General features: G+C 45.2%; 1 non-coding gene across 1 annotated transcript; it reads left to right on the top strand.

Annotated features, from left to right (window-relative positions):
• The first annotated feature begins 14,402 nt into the window (after positions 1-14,402).
• TRNAI-GAU (transfer RNA isoleucine (anticodon GAU)) lies at positions 14,403-14,473 on the top strand. Its single transcript has one exon. It is a non-coding gene; the product is annotated as a tRNA-Ile (tRNA).
• Positions 14,474-16,860: the final 2,387 nt, after the last annotated feature.

Below are 16,860 nucleotides of genomic sequence, written 5' to 3'. Positions count from 1 at the left end.
ACCATTCCACTAAGAGTGATGTTGGCAGTGAGTTGTCAGAATCGTTAACTGTCTTCTTTTACAACAGATACCATCACATGTTACCATTGTGATATTACCAACGATGGCAAATGCCTCCGTGAAGGAAGGACATGTGACGGTGTGGGCTGTATGACAACTCACCGCGTTTCCCGTAAGAAGCTTTGCATTGATGCATATATGATATACACCAACCTGGGATGAACAGATGCAAAGGAGGAGATGGTTCTTCCATCTCCACTAGTTGTACATCAGGGAATACGTTGACAGGTGCAACTTTTACAGGATAAGTCTGGTTTGGGCAAAGGAAAGTTATGTGATTACCTGTGCATCAGTTAAAAGAGTGACACAGTATTCTTTGTTCTCCTACTGCAGAAGACTAGTTCACTAAGTCCCCCCCCCCACTCTTTACAACATCATTATAGGAAAAAGCACCAGTCCTCCTTTGCATCTGGCCACCCCAGCAGTGCCTCTCTTCTCTTCCCTTCCTAACTCTTGATTTCTTTTTAAAATTTCTTTTAAATTTTTTTAGAGGATACAGAATACAGAAATATTCTACCATTTTCTCATAATATGTTTTCACTTTTGTCCCTTATCAATTCTGTCATAAAAAATAAAACATGGGTAACCTCTCATTAACTTTGTATGCAATTTTAACATAGCAGACTGTTGTAGTAAAAAGTATACAAAGGATAATAATCTTAATATTTCATATAAAATTGTCAATTATAAAAGAAATTCAAGTAGCTAACTACAAAGATTAATTATAGTAAGCATAAAACGTTCGCTGATTGTTCTCACATTCATCTTTTGGCCACCAATTAATGCAATTTGTCAGCTTTGCCATAACTGCATATTCTTGCATTATGTCTAGCTAGCACTTGATATGGATTGGGTTATGTCATCATTCCTGCTTTGGGAATGGAATATCAAGAATATGATGAAACTTTCTCTTGGAGCTCAGGTCTAGTATTCAACATTTTTATTTTATTTTTTAGTCATGGGGATCTCTTAAATCAATTACATAAGTTCACTGAGTACTGCAGAGAACTTATCCAATCTTTCTTGGTCTGTGATATCCCAATTTATCTTTGGAGGAAAGACTTGTCATCTGCATCCAAATGGAACTAGGCTGAGCGAGCTGCACAACACTTGCAGATATGGATCACACAGAATTGGAACATTGTTTAGAAATCATTACCAAAGCAGTGTTGCAGAAAGGAATTGCAAGGGGAACCAGTCTAAGTTATTAGATGATCTGAGTCCAAACCTGAGGAGACCTCTCAGCCTGGAGGTCGCCATAGAATTATTTCATGGTTCCCCAGAGCTTTTTTAATAGAAAAAGCCCAGCGGGAACTCATTAGCATATTAGAGCACACTCTAATATTAGCATATTAGCTCATTAGCATATTAGGCCACACACTCATTAGCATATTAGGCCACATCAGCTGGGATAATCAAGTGCAAGTAGAACTGGTGGTAGCCAGCTCTCGCCCCCCACCTGCCACCCCTCCCTCCCTCCCTCCATGCAGAAGCTGAAGCTGCTCCCACCAGACCTTTAAAGGAAGGGTGGGAGGGAAACAGATGGAGGAGGGAGAAGGAAAGGACAGGTGGAAAGAAAGCAACTCACTTTAAATGCATTCTTCAAGCTGCCGGCTGGCCTGGCTTGGAGGAGTTATTTAAAAAGAGAAATGCCTTTTCCAAGCCAGCCAATGGGGTGGTGGTGGCTTTGAGAGCCACATAATATATGTGAGCCACATTAGGCTCCCAAGCCACACTTTGGCCACCCCTGGTCTAAAAGGTGCCACTGGACTCAAAATTCATATTCGGCTAACTTCCACATAAGTCTTTTCACCTATTAACCTCCATCTTATTTGGACTGAGTTTCTTGCATAGGGGGAAGGAAGGAAGGAAGGAAGGAAGGAAGGAAGGAAGGAAGGAAGGAAGGAAGGAAGGAAGGAAGGAAGGAAGGAAGGAAGGAAGGAAGGAAGGGAGGAAGGGAGGGAGGGAGGGAGGGAGGGAGGGAGGGAGTTGGAAACAAATAGAGGGGAAAAAGAAAGAAATGAGGAAGGAAAGAAAAGGGAGGGAATGAGTCAAAGAAAGGAGGGGGAAAGGAAGAAAGAGAAAAGAAAGGAAAAAACAGACAGAAAGGAATGGGAGCAACTCACATGTAAAACTGCTGACTCTCAGGAAGCCCGCTGCTCTGCAGTTTGGCCCCCTGAGTCCCACTGGCACATGCGATGTCAGGAGGCCCCTGCACAAGTGTGGCTGGGCCCCCAGAGTCCTGCCTGCACTCGCAACCTTGGGAGGCCCCAACACAAGCACGCTGGGCCCCCAGAGTCTGGCTGGCACTTACAACTTCGGGAAGCCCCTACGCAAGAGTCCCGCCAGTACTCGCGATGTCAGGAGGCCCCCGTGCAAGTGCTGCTGGTCCCCTCAGAATCCTGCCAGCACATGTGATGTCGAGAGGCACTGCGCAAGCGCAGCTCGGCCCCTAGAGTCCCGCTGGCCAGCATGACATGGGGAGGCCCCTGCACAAGCACAGCTAGGTCCCTGGAGTCCCGCTGGCCAGCTCTATGTCAGGAGGCTGGCCAACAAATGCAACTCGGCCCCCTGAGCCCTACCAGCCACGAAGCTGAGCCAGAATGCTGACTTAGGCAGCCAGAACGCTGCCTGGGCCAGCTGGAACAACGTTCTGGTGCGTTCCAGCTCAAAAAAAAGCCCTGTGGTTGCCTTTGAACACCATAATATGCAGAGTAGCAGCAGGACAGGTACCCTCAAATGTCTGTCCTCTCCTGTCCTATTTAGGCAGTTTCACTGCACCATCATGGTCTCAGTTTTACTGGCCACTGAATGCCTTCTTTGTCTTGGAGATGAGCAGCAGCCTTGCTGAAAGCTGCACAGAAATCAAACCTCTGCTTCCAAAATCCACGCTGCTTCCAAAATCCCATGCTACTTGTGTCTGTACATCTGAAATAATCTGGTCACTAACAGTTGCAGCTTAAGCAGAGTTACACCCTTCTAAGCCTTCAGTGGACCTTAGAAAAATGCAATTCTGCTTAGTTAGCCTCATGTAATTCTGTGCATGTAAACCTGGAATGTCTTTTCCTAACTCTGGATGAGGAATTCTGCTATCTCCATGGCTCAAAGTGATGAATGTACTTGATTAGAGGGTGCAATAGAACTTGCAATTTCAAGTGATAGATAGATGCTTGGGTTGAAAAAAGACAAGTTACTTCTTTATGCAGAGGCCAGATTGCAACAGTCTGTCAGACACAATCATCCCCAAAAGATCAACCCCGCAATAGGAGTACACAGTGCATATGAATGGGCTTGACAGTCAATTGCTGAAGTCACTTGGGTCATAAAACAAACTAAGCCAGTTTGGTTTAGGGGTTAAGAGTGTAGGCTCCACTATGGGAGAACCAGGTTTGATTCCCCACTCCTCTATATGCACCCTGGGTGAGTCACAAATTCTCTCTGAGCTATTCTCTCTACAGCAGCTCTCTCAGAGCTTTCTCAACCTCACTTACCTCACAGGGTGTCTGTTGTAGCAAGAGGAAGGGAAGGAGATTGTAAACTGTTCTGAGAGTCCAAGTGAAGGGCAGGATATAAATCCAACCTTTGACCTTGGCAAGCCACAGTTCTCTCAGCCCTGTTCTCTCAAGAGCTCTCTCAGAGCTGTTCTCCAAAGAGCTCTCTCCTCCCAACCTAGCTCACAGGGTATCTGTTGCAGGGAGGGGAAGGGAAAGGAGGTTGTAAGCCACTCTGAGACTCCGAGTGAAGGGTGGAGTATAAATCCAATCTCTTCTTCTAAACCCTGAACCCAAATTATATTATTTTTATTCCATGTTGCTTCCTCATGGGGAATGGTGTAGCACGGAATCTAGAGTATTTTACCAAAGATCTTCCTTTCTGAGCTTAAACTGGTGGCTCATCCCTTGCTGCTGGGGATCCTGCATAACTTGCTTCAATCTTTGTGCTTAATATAAATTCAAAAATGTCCTCTTCTCTCCCTCCTCACAGCATTCTCTGGCAGAAGTGTCAGCAGCACGTGCTATCATTCTGGGCAAAGAAGATGTGGAAAAAAATATACAAGTCTTTTTTCATATCTACGCATCCTATGTTGTTCTACAGGAAACTTCTGTAATGTAAAGAGGTTACTTAAAGTTGTTGCAGGAACAAACTGACCCTCATTTTGCAGAGACCAGTACAGAGTCTGAGTCATCTTGATTAACAGCTGGACCAGATGAGAGGGAGGGGCAGCCTGCTAACTGTTTGGCGTTAAAGATAAAAACCAAGATGGGGGGGAAGTCTTATAATCGCGGGCGTTGTCTCCCCTGCCTTTTGAATTTGAGTAAATTTTGCCTGGTTTTTATAGTAACTCATGCTTCACCTGATGTTAGAGCTCATTAGCGTGGCTATTTATTGCTAATCCAGGCTATTTGGCATTTTTGATGATAATAAAACTATTTTGCCTGATCTGCTGAATTTGTGTGTGTAGACTTTGGAGCTGAATATCATGGAAGAAAATCCAAGCCTGAAGCATACAATTAATATGTAGTGCACTTCAGAATGAGTGAGAAGACAAAAATAATTTTAAGAGATCTTCTATTGCCGAACTGAGGTATATATCTAACTTCTTCACCTCAATTCAAATGAGAGATGAACATGCAGAATATCAAAAACTGGCTCAGCCTTTCCCTGGCCCCCTTTTCCCATGCTTTTGTATCTATTTTTTATTTACTTCATTAACTTTATAAGAATTCCCGAGAACAATTACATTTTCTTAGACATTCTGTGGAATGAGGAAACTTTGGGCATCTTTCTGACCTCCTTGGGCAGGCCATTCCACCAAGGGGTACCCACAACAGAGAATGGTCAAGTATGGGCAGCTGTGGATCTTACTCAATTGCAGGGTAGGACCTTCAGCAGACCTTGTTCAGATGAACATACCTGTCACAGAGGGTCATATTGGAAAAGGCAGTCTTTCAGATTTGCCTCCATCTTCACTGTGGAAGATGAGAAGTGCTAGCCCACTCCAGAACCGCTGATTTCAGGAGGGGTATTGAAAGATCTGAGTCACATTGAGGCGATGAGAGAGGAGGTCCTACGATTGACAGACAATTTAAAAACTGATAACTCACCAGGTCTGGATGGCATACATCCAGGAGTTCTGAAAGAATTCAAATGTGAACTTGTGGATCTCCTGACAAAAATACGTAAATTTTCATTAAAATCTGCCTCCATTCCTGAGCACTGGAAGGTAGCTAATGTTTCCAGGTGCATGCACACACACACACATACACACACACAGTGCCATGCTCCGTTGCTCTTCCCCCCATCAGAGTGCTTTGTGCCTAGGCTTACCACCTTCGATGCGGCTGCTGGCGCAGCATCTACTCCTTTAAAGAGCCCATGGAAGGAGGCTTCTCCCCGCTCCTTCCAGGAACCAGAAGTAAGAGGGAGTGAAGTCTCCTCCCATGGACTCTTCAAAGGAGTAGATGCTGTGCCAGCTGCAGTAAGGCCCAGGTGCGGCCCACTCTGAAGAGGAGGGGGGAGGGTGGCGACAACAACGATGGAGCATGGTGCTGCAAAGCAGCACCAGAAAGGGCTGCGGCAGGCAGGCATGGGGGCAGGGTGGGTGGAAGTGCAAGGGAAGGGAGGGGGCGAGTAATGGCAGGGAGCAGGAAAACTAGGCATTTCCCATGGGCACTGAGAGGGGGGAGCCAAATTTGGTACCCTCCACATCCCAGCACCCTAGGTAACAACCTAGTTTGTCTAGTGGGTGAGCTGGCCCTGGTTGCACACAAGCAAAGAGCTAGAATTTTGGGGATTCATTTAGCAGAAGCATAAGAACCAAAGTAGATGTGACTGCTTCTCATGTTCTCCAAAAGGAAGCTACCACCTTTTAAATGTGATTTTAAAATGCCACGAGGACAAAGGAGGCATTCACAAATGGTAGAATGTGATTTTAAAGTGGTCTTGTGTTGTTTTCCACATTGCCACTTTGGCAGACATTCTGCTCACTTGTCACAGGGAAGGAGACAAAATTTCAGTGGGCAATTTTTTTCCAGTGGGCTATCAGAAGCTGATCAAATCTGTTGGTTGGGTTATTTATATATATATATATATATATATATATATATATATATATATATATATATATATATATATATATATATATATATATTCAGTGCAATGCAATTGACAGTATTTCATGTTTCTGTCACATTGTCCCCAATTTTCATCTCCTACTCAGAGTTCTTGGAACTGCTCACTATTTGGCAGCCAATCATCTACATAAAAAGTGGGGAAAATAAGCAGTTATCCAGTGATTATAACTGGATTGTATTTTTAAAAGACTTGCTGTTTGCTCTCTCATGTTATCATCCACCATATTTGACAGATCATGTTTTTTTCATTGTTCTCATTGTTATGGGAGTGTAGTTCCCTCCTTCCTTGCATTATGTGACCCTGCAGGGAGAATCAATTTCACCTGCAGGAAACCAACCAGGGAGGCAGTGGGCAGTGGGGCCCTTGGATGACCAAGGGGTAAAAGGATTACTGAAGGACAATAGGGAAATAGCTTAGAAGATGAAAGTGACAGTACCCATCGCTTTAAGGCTTCTTGGGCCTGTTAGCAGGATTATGTAACACTTGCTATACAGGTGATAAGTGAAAGCATGTGAGTAGCATGTGCAACCCATTAGCCAAATGAGTAATGTGATTGCCTGGTGGGGGTATAACAGTAGCAACCCAAACTCTGTCTGTTGTGGCGGAGAATGGATGCTCCTCACAGTGCTCCTCACAGACAAGGCATCCATACTGAACCGGTGGTCGGAGTATTTTCAGGTTCTCTTCAGTGCCAACCGCGTAGTTCAAGATTCAGCAATCTACCTCACCCCACTTCAACCGGTGAAAACAGAGTTGGATGAGATCCCCACCCTAGAAGAGACCGTTAAAGCCATCAAGCAACTGAAAAGTGGCAAGGCAGCGGGAGTTGATGGAATCCCACCAGAGATCTGGAAGCATGGGGGCACAGTACTACATAGCTCACTTCACAAAGTACTTGTCACCTGCTGGGAACAAGGCAAATTACCACAGGACTTTCGCGATGCAATCATCATCACCCTATACAAGAACAAAGGGGAAAAGTCAGACTGCTCCAACTACCGGGGGATAACCCTGCTCTCCATCGCAGGAAAAATCCTTGCCAGAATACTCCTGAACAGACTGGTGCCCACCATTGCAGAAGAACTCCTCCCAGAGAGCCAGTGCGGCTTCAGAGCTAACAGGAGCACCACCGACATGGTATTTGTTCTCAGGCAGCTCCAAGAGAAATGCAGGGAACAGAACAAGGCTCTGTATGTGACTTTTGTCGACCTTACCAAAGCTTTCGATACCGTTAGCAGGAAAGGCCTGTGGCAAATCTTGGAACGTTTAGGATGTCCCCCAAGGTTCCTCAGCATGATCATCCAGCTACACGAAGACCAGCGAGGCCAAGTCAGACACTGCAACGACCTCTCGGAGCCCTTCCCAATAGGCACAGGTGTAAAGCAAGGCTGCGTTCTCGCGCCAACTCTCTTTATGATCTTCTTTAGCATGATGCTTCAAAGAGCTGCAGTAGATCTAGATGAGGACGATGGTGTCTACATCCGCTATCGCACCGATGGCAGCCTGTTCAACGTGAGGCGACTAAAGGCACACTCCAAGACAATGGAAAAACTCATCCGAGAGCTACTGTTTGCTGATGATGCTGCACTCGTCTCCCACTCGGTATCAGCTCTGCAGCATATGATGTCCTGCTTTGCAGAGGCTGCCAAGCTATTCGGCCTAGAAGTTAGTCTGAAGAAGACAGAAGTTCTCCACCAGCCTGCACCCCAGGAAGATTATCACCCTCCCTGCATCACTGTGGGTGAATCAGTTCTGAAGACAGTCCAGCAGTTCAGCTACCTGGGGTGCATCATCTCCTCAGATGCCAAGATCGACAAGGAGATTGACAACAGGCTGGCAAAGGCAAACCGTGCATTTGGCCGACTGCACAAAAGAGTGTGGAGCAACAAGCATCTGAAAAAAGGCACAAAGATCAATGTTTACAAAGCGGTTGTGATGACAACCCTCATCTATGGCTCCGAATCGTGGGTTTTATACCGTCATCACCTGCGACTCCTTGAGCGCTTTCATCAGCGCTGCCTTCGCACCATTCTCAACATCCACTGGAGTGACTTTGTGACCAACACTGAAGTCCTCAAGCGGGCAGAGGTTACAAGCATCGAGGCACTGCTGTTGAAGACGCAGCTGCGCTGGGCAGGGCATATTTCTAGGATGGAAAACCACCGCCTTCCCAAGATTGCCCTGTATGGCGAACTCTCCACCGGCCATCGAAATAGAGGGGCACCAAAGAAGAGGTACAAGGACTCCTTGAAGAAATCCCTTAGCACCTGTCACATCAACCATCACCAGTGGTCTGACCTAGCCTCAGATCGCAAAGCATGGAGGCACACCATCCACCAGGCTGTCTCTTCCTTTGAGAACACACACATAGCTGGTCTTGAGGACAAAAGGAGATTGAGGAAGAATTGCACTGCTACAGGACCAACCCTAAATCAGACTTTTCCCTGCAGCCGCTGTGGCCGGACCTGCCTGTCCCACATTGGTCTTGTCAGCCACCAGCGAGCCTGCAGCAAACGTGGACTATTGCACCCTTCTTAAATCTTCGTTCGCGAAGCCAAGCCGAGAGAGAGAGAGAGAGAGATTACCTGTACCTTTGAACTGGCTGGACTGACTGTAAGTGAACTGACTATTGGACTGTACTTGACTTTGCTATTGCCTAAACCCTAATACAGCTGTTGAACTGGCTGTCTGTGAGTCTGTATTCATTAGAACTTTCGCTGAGGCTGGGCTGACCAGAGTGGCCCTGACGGACGTCTTCCAGCACACTCTGTCATCGGTTATTGGCCCAGAGCGTCCTACGTGGAGTAACCTCTGGCCGTTCCAGTGTTTCGGCTTTCTGTGAAGTATCTACTCATGAGTAAGGCAGCTGCAGCCGTGGGTGTGGCAATTTGTCTTTGTCCAGGTTGTTCTGATGGAGTCCAGTGTGCAAGCCTCGGGGTTTCTTATAACCAGGCTAAACGGTGCTAATTATGGTACATGGTCCGAGAAAGTCACTATGTTGCTGAAATATCAAGGTTTGTGGGAGTCAGTATCTAATCCACCTGGTTTAACAGCTCTGCATGCCATTGATGACGCTGAGCTGATTGCCAAGTACCACAGGGACGATGATAAGACTTTTTCCCTGATTGGTTTGACCTTGGATGATTCCCAGCTTATCCACATCAAAGGTACCAACAGCGCAAAGGGTTGCTGGGACGCTCTGAAAGCAATATATGTGCATGAGAGACAGGTGGAGATATGCAGACCCATCTGGAGTATATGAAACGCACCATTGCCGAGCTACAAGAAAAAGAGGTAATCTTTTCTTCTTTGCAGCAGCCACATATCATTTTATGTTCATTAGACTTGAGTTATGATCAGTTCGTTGCCAACTTGGATGTTGTGCCCAGGGCTGAGCTGACTATGTCTAATATCCTCCACCGGTTGCTGAATGAGGCTATGAGAAGGAGAGACAACGCCCAAATCTGGGAGGCTCCCGCTCATTCTGCTAATTACAATGCCTGGGAGATGCTTAAAGGGGCAAACTACAAGCATGACGCAGCAAAAGCGTGTGCGGTGAGACGGTGCTACTCCTGTGGAAGCACCACACATTTAAAGAGACAATGTACTTTGAAGAAGGGCAAGCGGTCTGCTGCCACTACTCCAGGAGGTGTGTGTATGAATGTGATCATAAATGATTCTTCCCGCAGCACTCAACAGTTCCTGGTGAAAAGTGGAGCAACTGTTCATATTGCCAAGGATAAAAAGCTATTCGAGACATTTACTCCTGTGCAGGGCCAGTGTGTAACACTGGCAGACGGCGTGTGTGCTGATGTAGTCGGGAGTGGAACAGTAAATGTGGCAAGTCTTGGGAAGAAACTGCCTATTAAATGTGCCAAGCATTAATTATAATTTGCTCCCCGTATCAGCTTTGACTGACCAAAATGTCAAAGTTTCTTTTTCAACCACCGACTGCAACATATGTGCTAACAGGGTAGCTGTAAAAGCAAAATGACAGGGAGACCTGTATCTCCTCGAGATGGAAAAAAGTGTTCCGGCTGTAAGTACAAATCAAGCACCCCATGATGAGTGCATTCACCTATGGCACAGGAGGCTGGGACACCCAAGCAGTGAAGAAAACTTTACTGTTGGCTGGAATAACGCCGAAGCTGTGTAAGTGCTATTTGGAATGCGAGATATGCAAGGCTGTAAAATCTAAGTCTGCTGCAACCAGAACTCCAAGTAACTTCCAAACCCAGGAAATACTGGACTTAGTATTTTTGGATCTGATCGGTCCGTTTCCTAAGAGCCTTGGTGGAGCAAAGTTCTGTTTGTGCGTGGAAGATCATCACAGCAGGTATGGTTTTTGCTTCCTCCTCAGGTCGAAAGCTGACACATATCAGGCTATTTCCAACTGGCTCCACTTTGTGAAGCGAAAAACAGGAAAAGTGCCTAGAAGCCTGATATCAGACAATGGGACGGAATTTGTGAATTCTAGAATGGAAGTACTATGCAGGAGATATGGGACTGAGCAGAGGTTCACAGCCCCCTATCGTCTGCAGCACAATGCTTTTTGTGAGAGACAAAATCAAATCCTTACTAACATGGCAATGTGCATGCTTAAAGATAGTGGTTTACCTATGCACTATTGGGGGGAGAGTATGATGTGTGCCTCTCATGTACTTAACCTGACTTGGTCCTCAGCTATAGGAAAAATTCCAGCGCATGTCTGGTATGACAGGATACCATCCATTGATCATATTAAGATATTTGGAATTCCGGCCTATGTTCATATTCCGAAACAGCTGAGGAGGAAGGGGAGAGATAAGGCCATTAAGATGTTGTTTTTAGGATACCAAAGCAACCATAAGGCTTATTGGTTTGGTCTGGCTGGGGAGAGGAAAATCACAACAAGCTGCTCTGCAAGTTTTCTTGAACGATCCGTGGGCTGGCAACACATCTCGAGCTCCACGTCTTTGTTTTTGCCGGCTGCTGATAATCAGGAGCAACAAGCCCCCAAGGCCGGGAGGGGGAGTTCGTCGCCTGGCAACGGAGCAGTAAAAGAAGAACAGCTGGAGACTATGTTAACCCCGAAGTCTCCGGGTGCTGGTTTGCAGCAACATAGTGCACCACAGCAGCCTACTACAGAGGAGACTGCGGAGCCGATCGTCCGCAGGTCAACGTGTGAAAGAAAGCAACCCGACTGGTTTGTGCCGGGACAGGCATGTGCTGTACTGTCTGAGCCTTCAAGTTATAAAGGTCTACAGCATTTGTCTGAACAGGAACAGACTGAATGGCAAGCAACTATGGACTCAGAGCTAGAATCCCTAGCACAGCTTCCAAGTTTTTGAAGAAACATCTCTACCACCCGGGCAGAGACTTATAGGTTCCCGTTGGGTGTATAAGATAAAAACTGGTGCTGATGGTAGAACTCAGTACAAAGCCCGATTGGTGGCTCAGGGATTTGCACAAAGGTGTTATGATTATGATGAAACTTTTGCACCTACTCTGAAAGCAAACTCATTGTTTTGTGCTTTAGTAATGGCTGCTAAGCAGGGTTGTTGTGTTAGGCATCTAGATATAAAAACTGCCTACCTTCATGCTCCTCTTAGGCACAGTATTTACCTGAAAAAACCACCAGGTGTCGCTGGTGATGGTGAAAAATGAAAGAATCTCTGTACGGCTTGAAACAAGCCGGGTTCGAATGGTGTAAACATTTGACAGATACCTTAAAAATGATTGGGTTTAAACAAGGTGTTGCTGACCCCTGTATATTCAGCAAGGGGAAGGAGGAGCAACAGTGTATCATACTTATCTTTGTGGATGACTTAGCTGTGATATGTAAGTCAGATAAAATGATGCATGATATTGTTGAGACACTAAAGACCAAGTTCACAGTAAGGGATCTAGGTGACATCAAAAACTATGTTGGTTTAGAGATCCAGAAAATACCTGATGGTTATAAGGTGTCACAAAGGGCCAAGATCACCCAATTGCTCAAACAATATAAAATGGAGCAATGTAAAGGAGTAAATAGCCCAGTGTTCCCAGAACATGAAAATGACAGTGCTGAAAGTCCTTTATTTGACCATGAAATCTATCAGTCATTGATAGGTTGCCTCCTCTACTTGGCCAACTGGTCCAGGCCCGACATAGCCATGGCAAGTAATTTGTTGGCCAGGGCTGCGATGCAACCAAGACAGAAGCATTGGCTGGCAGCTAAACACATCTTAAGATACCTTAAGCAAACTATAGATATAAGTTTATTTTTGACACCTAAAGGTAGTCTTAACTTGTCAGCCTATGCAGATGCAAGTTTTGCTAATGACCCAGCAACTAGACAATCCACCACCGGGATTGCCATATTTCTGGGAGGGACTCTAGTTGGCTGGAGATCCATAAAGCAAAAACATGTGGCACTTTCTACGTGTGAGGATGAGTTTGCGGCTCTTAGCAACGTATGTACAGAATTGACTTGGTTCAAACAACTCTTGTTAGATCTGGGTATGCAAAATGTACAACCTATTACGGTGAGAGAAGAACAACCAAGCAGCTATACAGCTAGCTTCCTCACTTGGTGTAAAAGGAAGGTCTAAACATACGGATGTACGCTTTTATAACGTAAAGCAGTGCATAGCCGACAGTCTTATTCAGCTGGAGTATTGTGCAACAAATACAAATGTATCTGATGTGTTCACAAAAGTACAAACATTTAGCAAGCATAAGGAAAGCTGTTTGTTACTGGGGATGAGATGAAATGAAATGAATATGATGTAATAAACTGTATATAGCAAGAAGGTTACAAATGGGGGAGAATGACAGTACTCATCGCTTTAAGGCTTCTTGGGCCTGTTAGCAGGATTATGTAACACTTGCTATACAGGTGATAAGTGGTAGCATGTGCAACCCATTAGCCAAATGAGTAATGTGATTGGCTGGTGGGAGTATAACAGTAGCAACCCAAACTCTATCTGTTGTGGAGGAGAACGGACGGATAGGAGTGGCATGCTGTTGGATTGTTGGATGTACGGATATTGATGGACTGTGAACTGACTATTCTTGTGGACTGTGATTACCTGTACCTTTGAACTGGCTGGACTGACTGTAAGTGGACTGACTATTGGACTGTACTTGACTTTGCTATTGCCTAAACCCTAATACAACTGTTGAACTGGCTGTCTGTGAGTCTGTATTCATTAGAACTTTAGCTGAGGCTGGGCTGACCAGAGTGGCCCTGAGGGACGTCTTCCAGCACACTCTGTCAGAAAGCATTTTTTGCTTCCATTTCACTGTGGAAGATGAGAAGTGTTTGCCCACTCCAGAATCATTGATTTCAGGAGGGGTGTTGAAAGGCCTGAGTCAGATTGAGGAGACAAGAGAGGAGGTTCTATGACTAATTGACAATTTAAAACCTGATAAGTCACCAGGTCTGGATGGCATTCATCCAAGAGTCCTGAAAGAACTCAAAGTGAACTTGTGGATCTCCTGACAAAAGTATGTAATCTTTCATTAAAATCTGCTTCCATTCCTGAAGACTAGAAGGTATCTAATGTCACCTCCATCTTTAAAAAGGGCTCCAGAGTAGATCCAGGAAGTTACAGACCAGTCACTCTGACCTCAATACCGGGAAAGGCACATTGATGAACAAAAGTTATTGAGGAAGATTCAACATGGCTTCTTTAAGAGAAGATATTGTCTCACTAACCTGTTAAGAGTTCTTTAAGGGGGTGAACAAACATGTGAACAAAGGGGACCCAATAGAATCATAGAATAACAGAGTTGGAAGGGACCTCTTAGGGATCAAAAACTGGTTAATTAATAGGAAACAGAGAGTGAGTATAATTGGGCAATTTTCTTAGTGGAAGATGGTAAACAGTGGGGTAATGCAGGGCTCAGTACTGAGTCTAATGCTTTTTAACTTGTTCATTAATGACTTGGAGTTGGAAGTAAGCACTGAAGCAACTAAGTTTGTGGATGACACTAAATTGTTCAGGGTGGGGAAAAACCAGAGAGGATTGTTAGGTAGGGATGTGCATAAATCCCTGAAATACCCCTATAAATCCACAAAATACCCAATTCGGAAGTATCTGAATCAAATTCTAAGCCATTATACAGGAGCTGTATAAGGCTCCCTCAAATACCTCCGAATCAGTATTTGGAAGAACATAAGAGAAGCCATGTTGGATCAGGCCAATGACCCATCCAGTCCAACACTCTGTGTAGGGGAGGGACGATGGCTTAGTGGTAGAGCATCTGCTTGATAAGCAGAAGGTCCCAGGTTCAATCCCTGGCATCTCCAACTAAAGAGGGTCCAGGCAAATAGGTATGAAAAACCTCAGCTTGAGACCCTGGAGAGGCGCTGCCAGTCTGAGTAGACAAGACTGACTTTGATGGACCGAGGGTCTGATTCAGTAGAAGGCAGCTTCATATGTTCATATGTGTCACACAGTGGCCAAAAATTTTTTATGTACACACACACACACACACACACACACGCTGTGGCTAATAGCCACTGATGGACCTCTGCTCCATATTTTTATCCAATCCCCTCTTGAAGCTGGCTATGCTTGTAGCCGCCACCACCTCCTGTGGCAGTGAATTCCACATGGGTAAAGAAGTACTTCCTTTTATCCGTTTTAACCTGACTGCTCAGCAATTTCATCGAATGCCCACGACTTTTTGTATTGTGAGAAAGGGAGAAAAGGACTTCTTTCTCTCCTTTCTCCATCCCATGCATTATCTTGTAAACCTCTATCATGTCACCCCGCAGGCGACGTTTCTCCAAGCTAAAGACCATTCAAAGCATCTGCTCTGGCATCTGTTCCACCTGGAGTTTAGTAACCTTAAAAAAAAATCACTGTTGGGAGGAGGTGTCAGGAGTCAAAGATATTCCATAAATGTGCCACCGCTGCAGAAAATGCCAGAAAGTTCAGGGTTGTCATTCTTCACTGTTTCTGTTTAAGAATACCCTTGTGCATGCACATGCATCAGGATCCTGGTTGTGGGCAGGGCTTTTTTTTTTTTAGAAAAAGCCCAGCAGAAACTCATTTGCATATTAGGCCTCACCCCCAGATACCAAGTCAACTGGAACTGCATTCCTGTGTGTTCCTGCTCAAAAAAGGCCCTAGTTGTGGGAAATGATGGAATGGGGGGAACCTCTTGCCCTTGTGCCTCTGTCTGCCCTACAGTGGAGAACTTTCATACTGTAAAATGAAAAAATAATAAAATGGAAAAGATTTGGCCTCCCAGCTCAGATCCCTTTGTTGAGAACTCGAGCCCCTTATATGGATGATATAATTAATATTTGTTGAAATCAGTGCACAGTCCTGAATCTTACAAATATTGGCAAAGGGATTGCCTCATCTTTTCCATCTTTTTTATTTTTCAAACGTTTATTTATTTATTTATTTTATTTATATCCTGCCCTCCCTGCCGAAGCAGGCTCAGGGCGGCTGAGTTCAGGTAGCCGGCTCCAGGTTGTTGATGACAACACTCTACCAAGAAAATCTCAAACAATTCGAGGGCAAAGAACTTGCTGTCTTAGCATGCCAATGAGGATCCCTTTGCATACAGCAGGCTTTGAGTTTCAATCTGGAAGTGACATCATTGTGCTGGCGACAATAGGTACCATAGAGTTTCCCCCTCCCAAATGGCTAGAACATTCGGGAAAACCATAGAGTTTTCCCAGAAATGCCTAGAGTGGCCACTGCATGACATCACTGTTCCGATGACATCACTTCTGTGTGATGTCATTGTGCCACGTGTGCTTTGCATGCACAAAGAAAGTCCGCCGCCGGAGACTGCAAGGGACTTGGCAGCCCTAGTACTTGTGAATGTGTAAAGGCACTTCCACACAATTAAAAACCTTGTAAAAAGGATGTATTCATGGGGCAAGCTCTGTGCAGGTCTTCCCCCACTTGTGAGGGGGCAGGACTGACAAGATATGGTCATGCCATCCTCTATGTGTGTTCCATCACATGTCTAGTATTTTGGGATATCACCAGCCAAGACATCAGGGAGGGAGACAGCTTAAAAAACATGCCAGTTCCCCTCCCCCAATAGAGCTTAAAGTGGTATGAATAGAACTACCACTTCTCATGGTGTCCATAGTCAGCCAATTCTATTAGGTGTGGCCAAGGAGGTTCTGCTGAAATCTATAATCCATAGAATTAATCAGGGCTTTTTTTGAGCAGGAACGCACAGGAACACAGTTCCAGCTGGCTTGGCATCAGGAGGTGTGGCCTAATATGCAAATGAGTTCCTGCTGGACTTTTTCTACAAAACAGCCCTGGAATTAATTATATCTGAACAAAGATTTCCCATCCTGGTTGTCTGAAAAATGTTGAGCAGAGAAAAAAATTTCATGCATTTTATTAACAAATCTTATCTTATCATCCAGAAGCCCACATTCCTAAGCATCTTCCTATTGAGTGGGCTGTTTCTGGAAGGCCAGCATCTTTTTTGCCAGTGATACCAGAAATCTTGAACTAGTGATTCTACTTACATCGCAGGAATGTTTCACCAACATAGAGGCTGGTAAGCAGCAGGAACTGCTGACCCAACCTCTGCTACTGCATGCTCCACCTACCTGAAGAACCAAAAAGGCCTCCCATGGTCTGATATAAATGCTGGTTTTGGCTTCCTTCAGTTTGAGAGTAAGTTGCACTGCTGCAGGTTGCCAAGAGG

This window comes from Heteronotia binoei, chromosome 5 (assembly GCF_032191835.1).
Source record: "Heteronotia binoei isolate CCM8104 ecotype False Entrance Well chromosome 5, APGP_CSIRO_Hbin_v1, whole genome shotgun sequence".
Lineage (NCBI taxonomy): Eukaryota > Metazoa > Chordata > Lepidosauria > Squamata > Gekkonidae > Heteronotia > Heteronotia binoei.
Note: the sequence above shows the minus strand (reverse complement) of the source record. Positions and strands in the feature narration are given on the sequence as shown.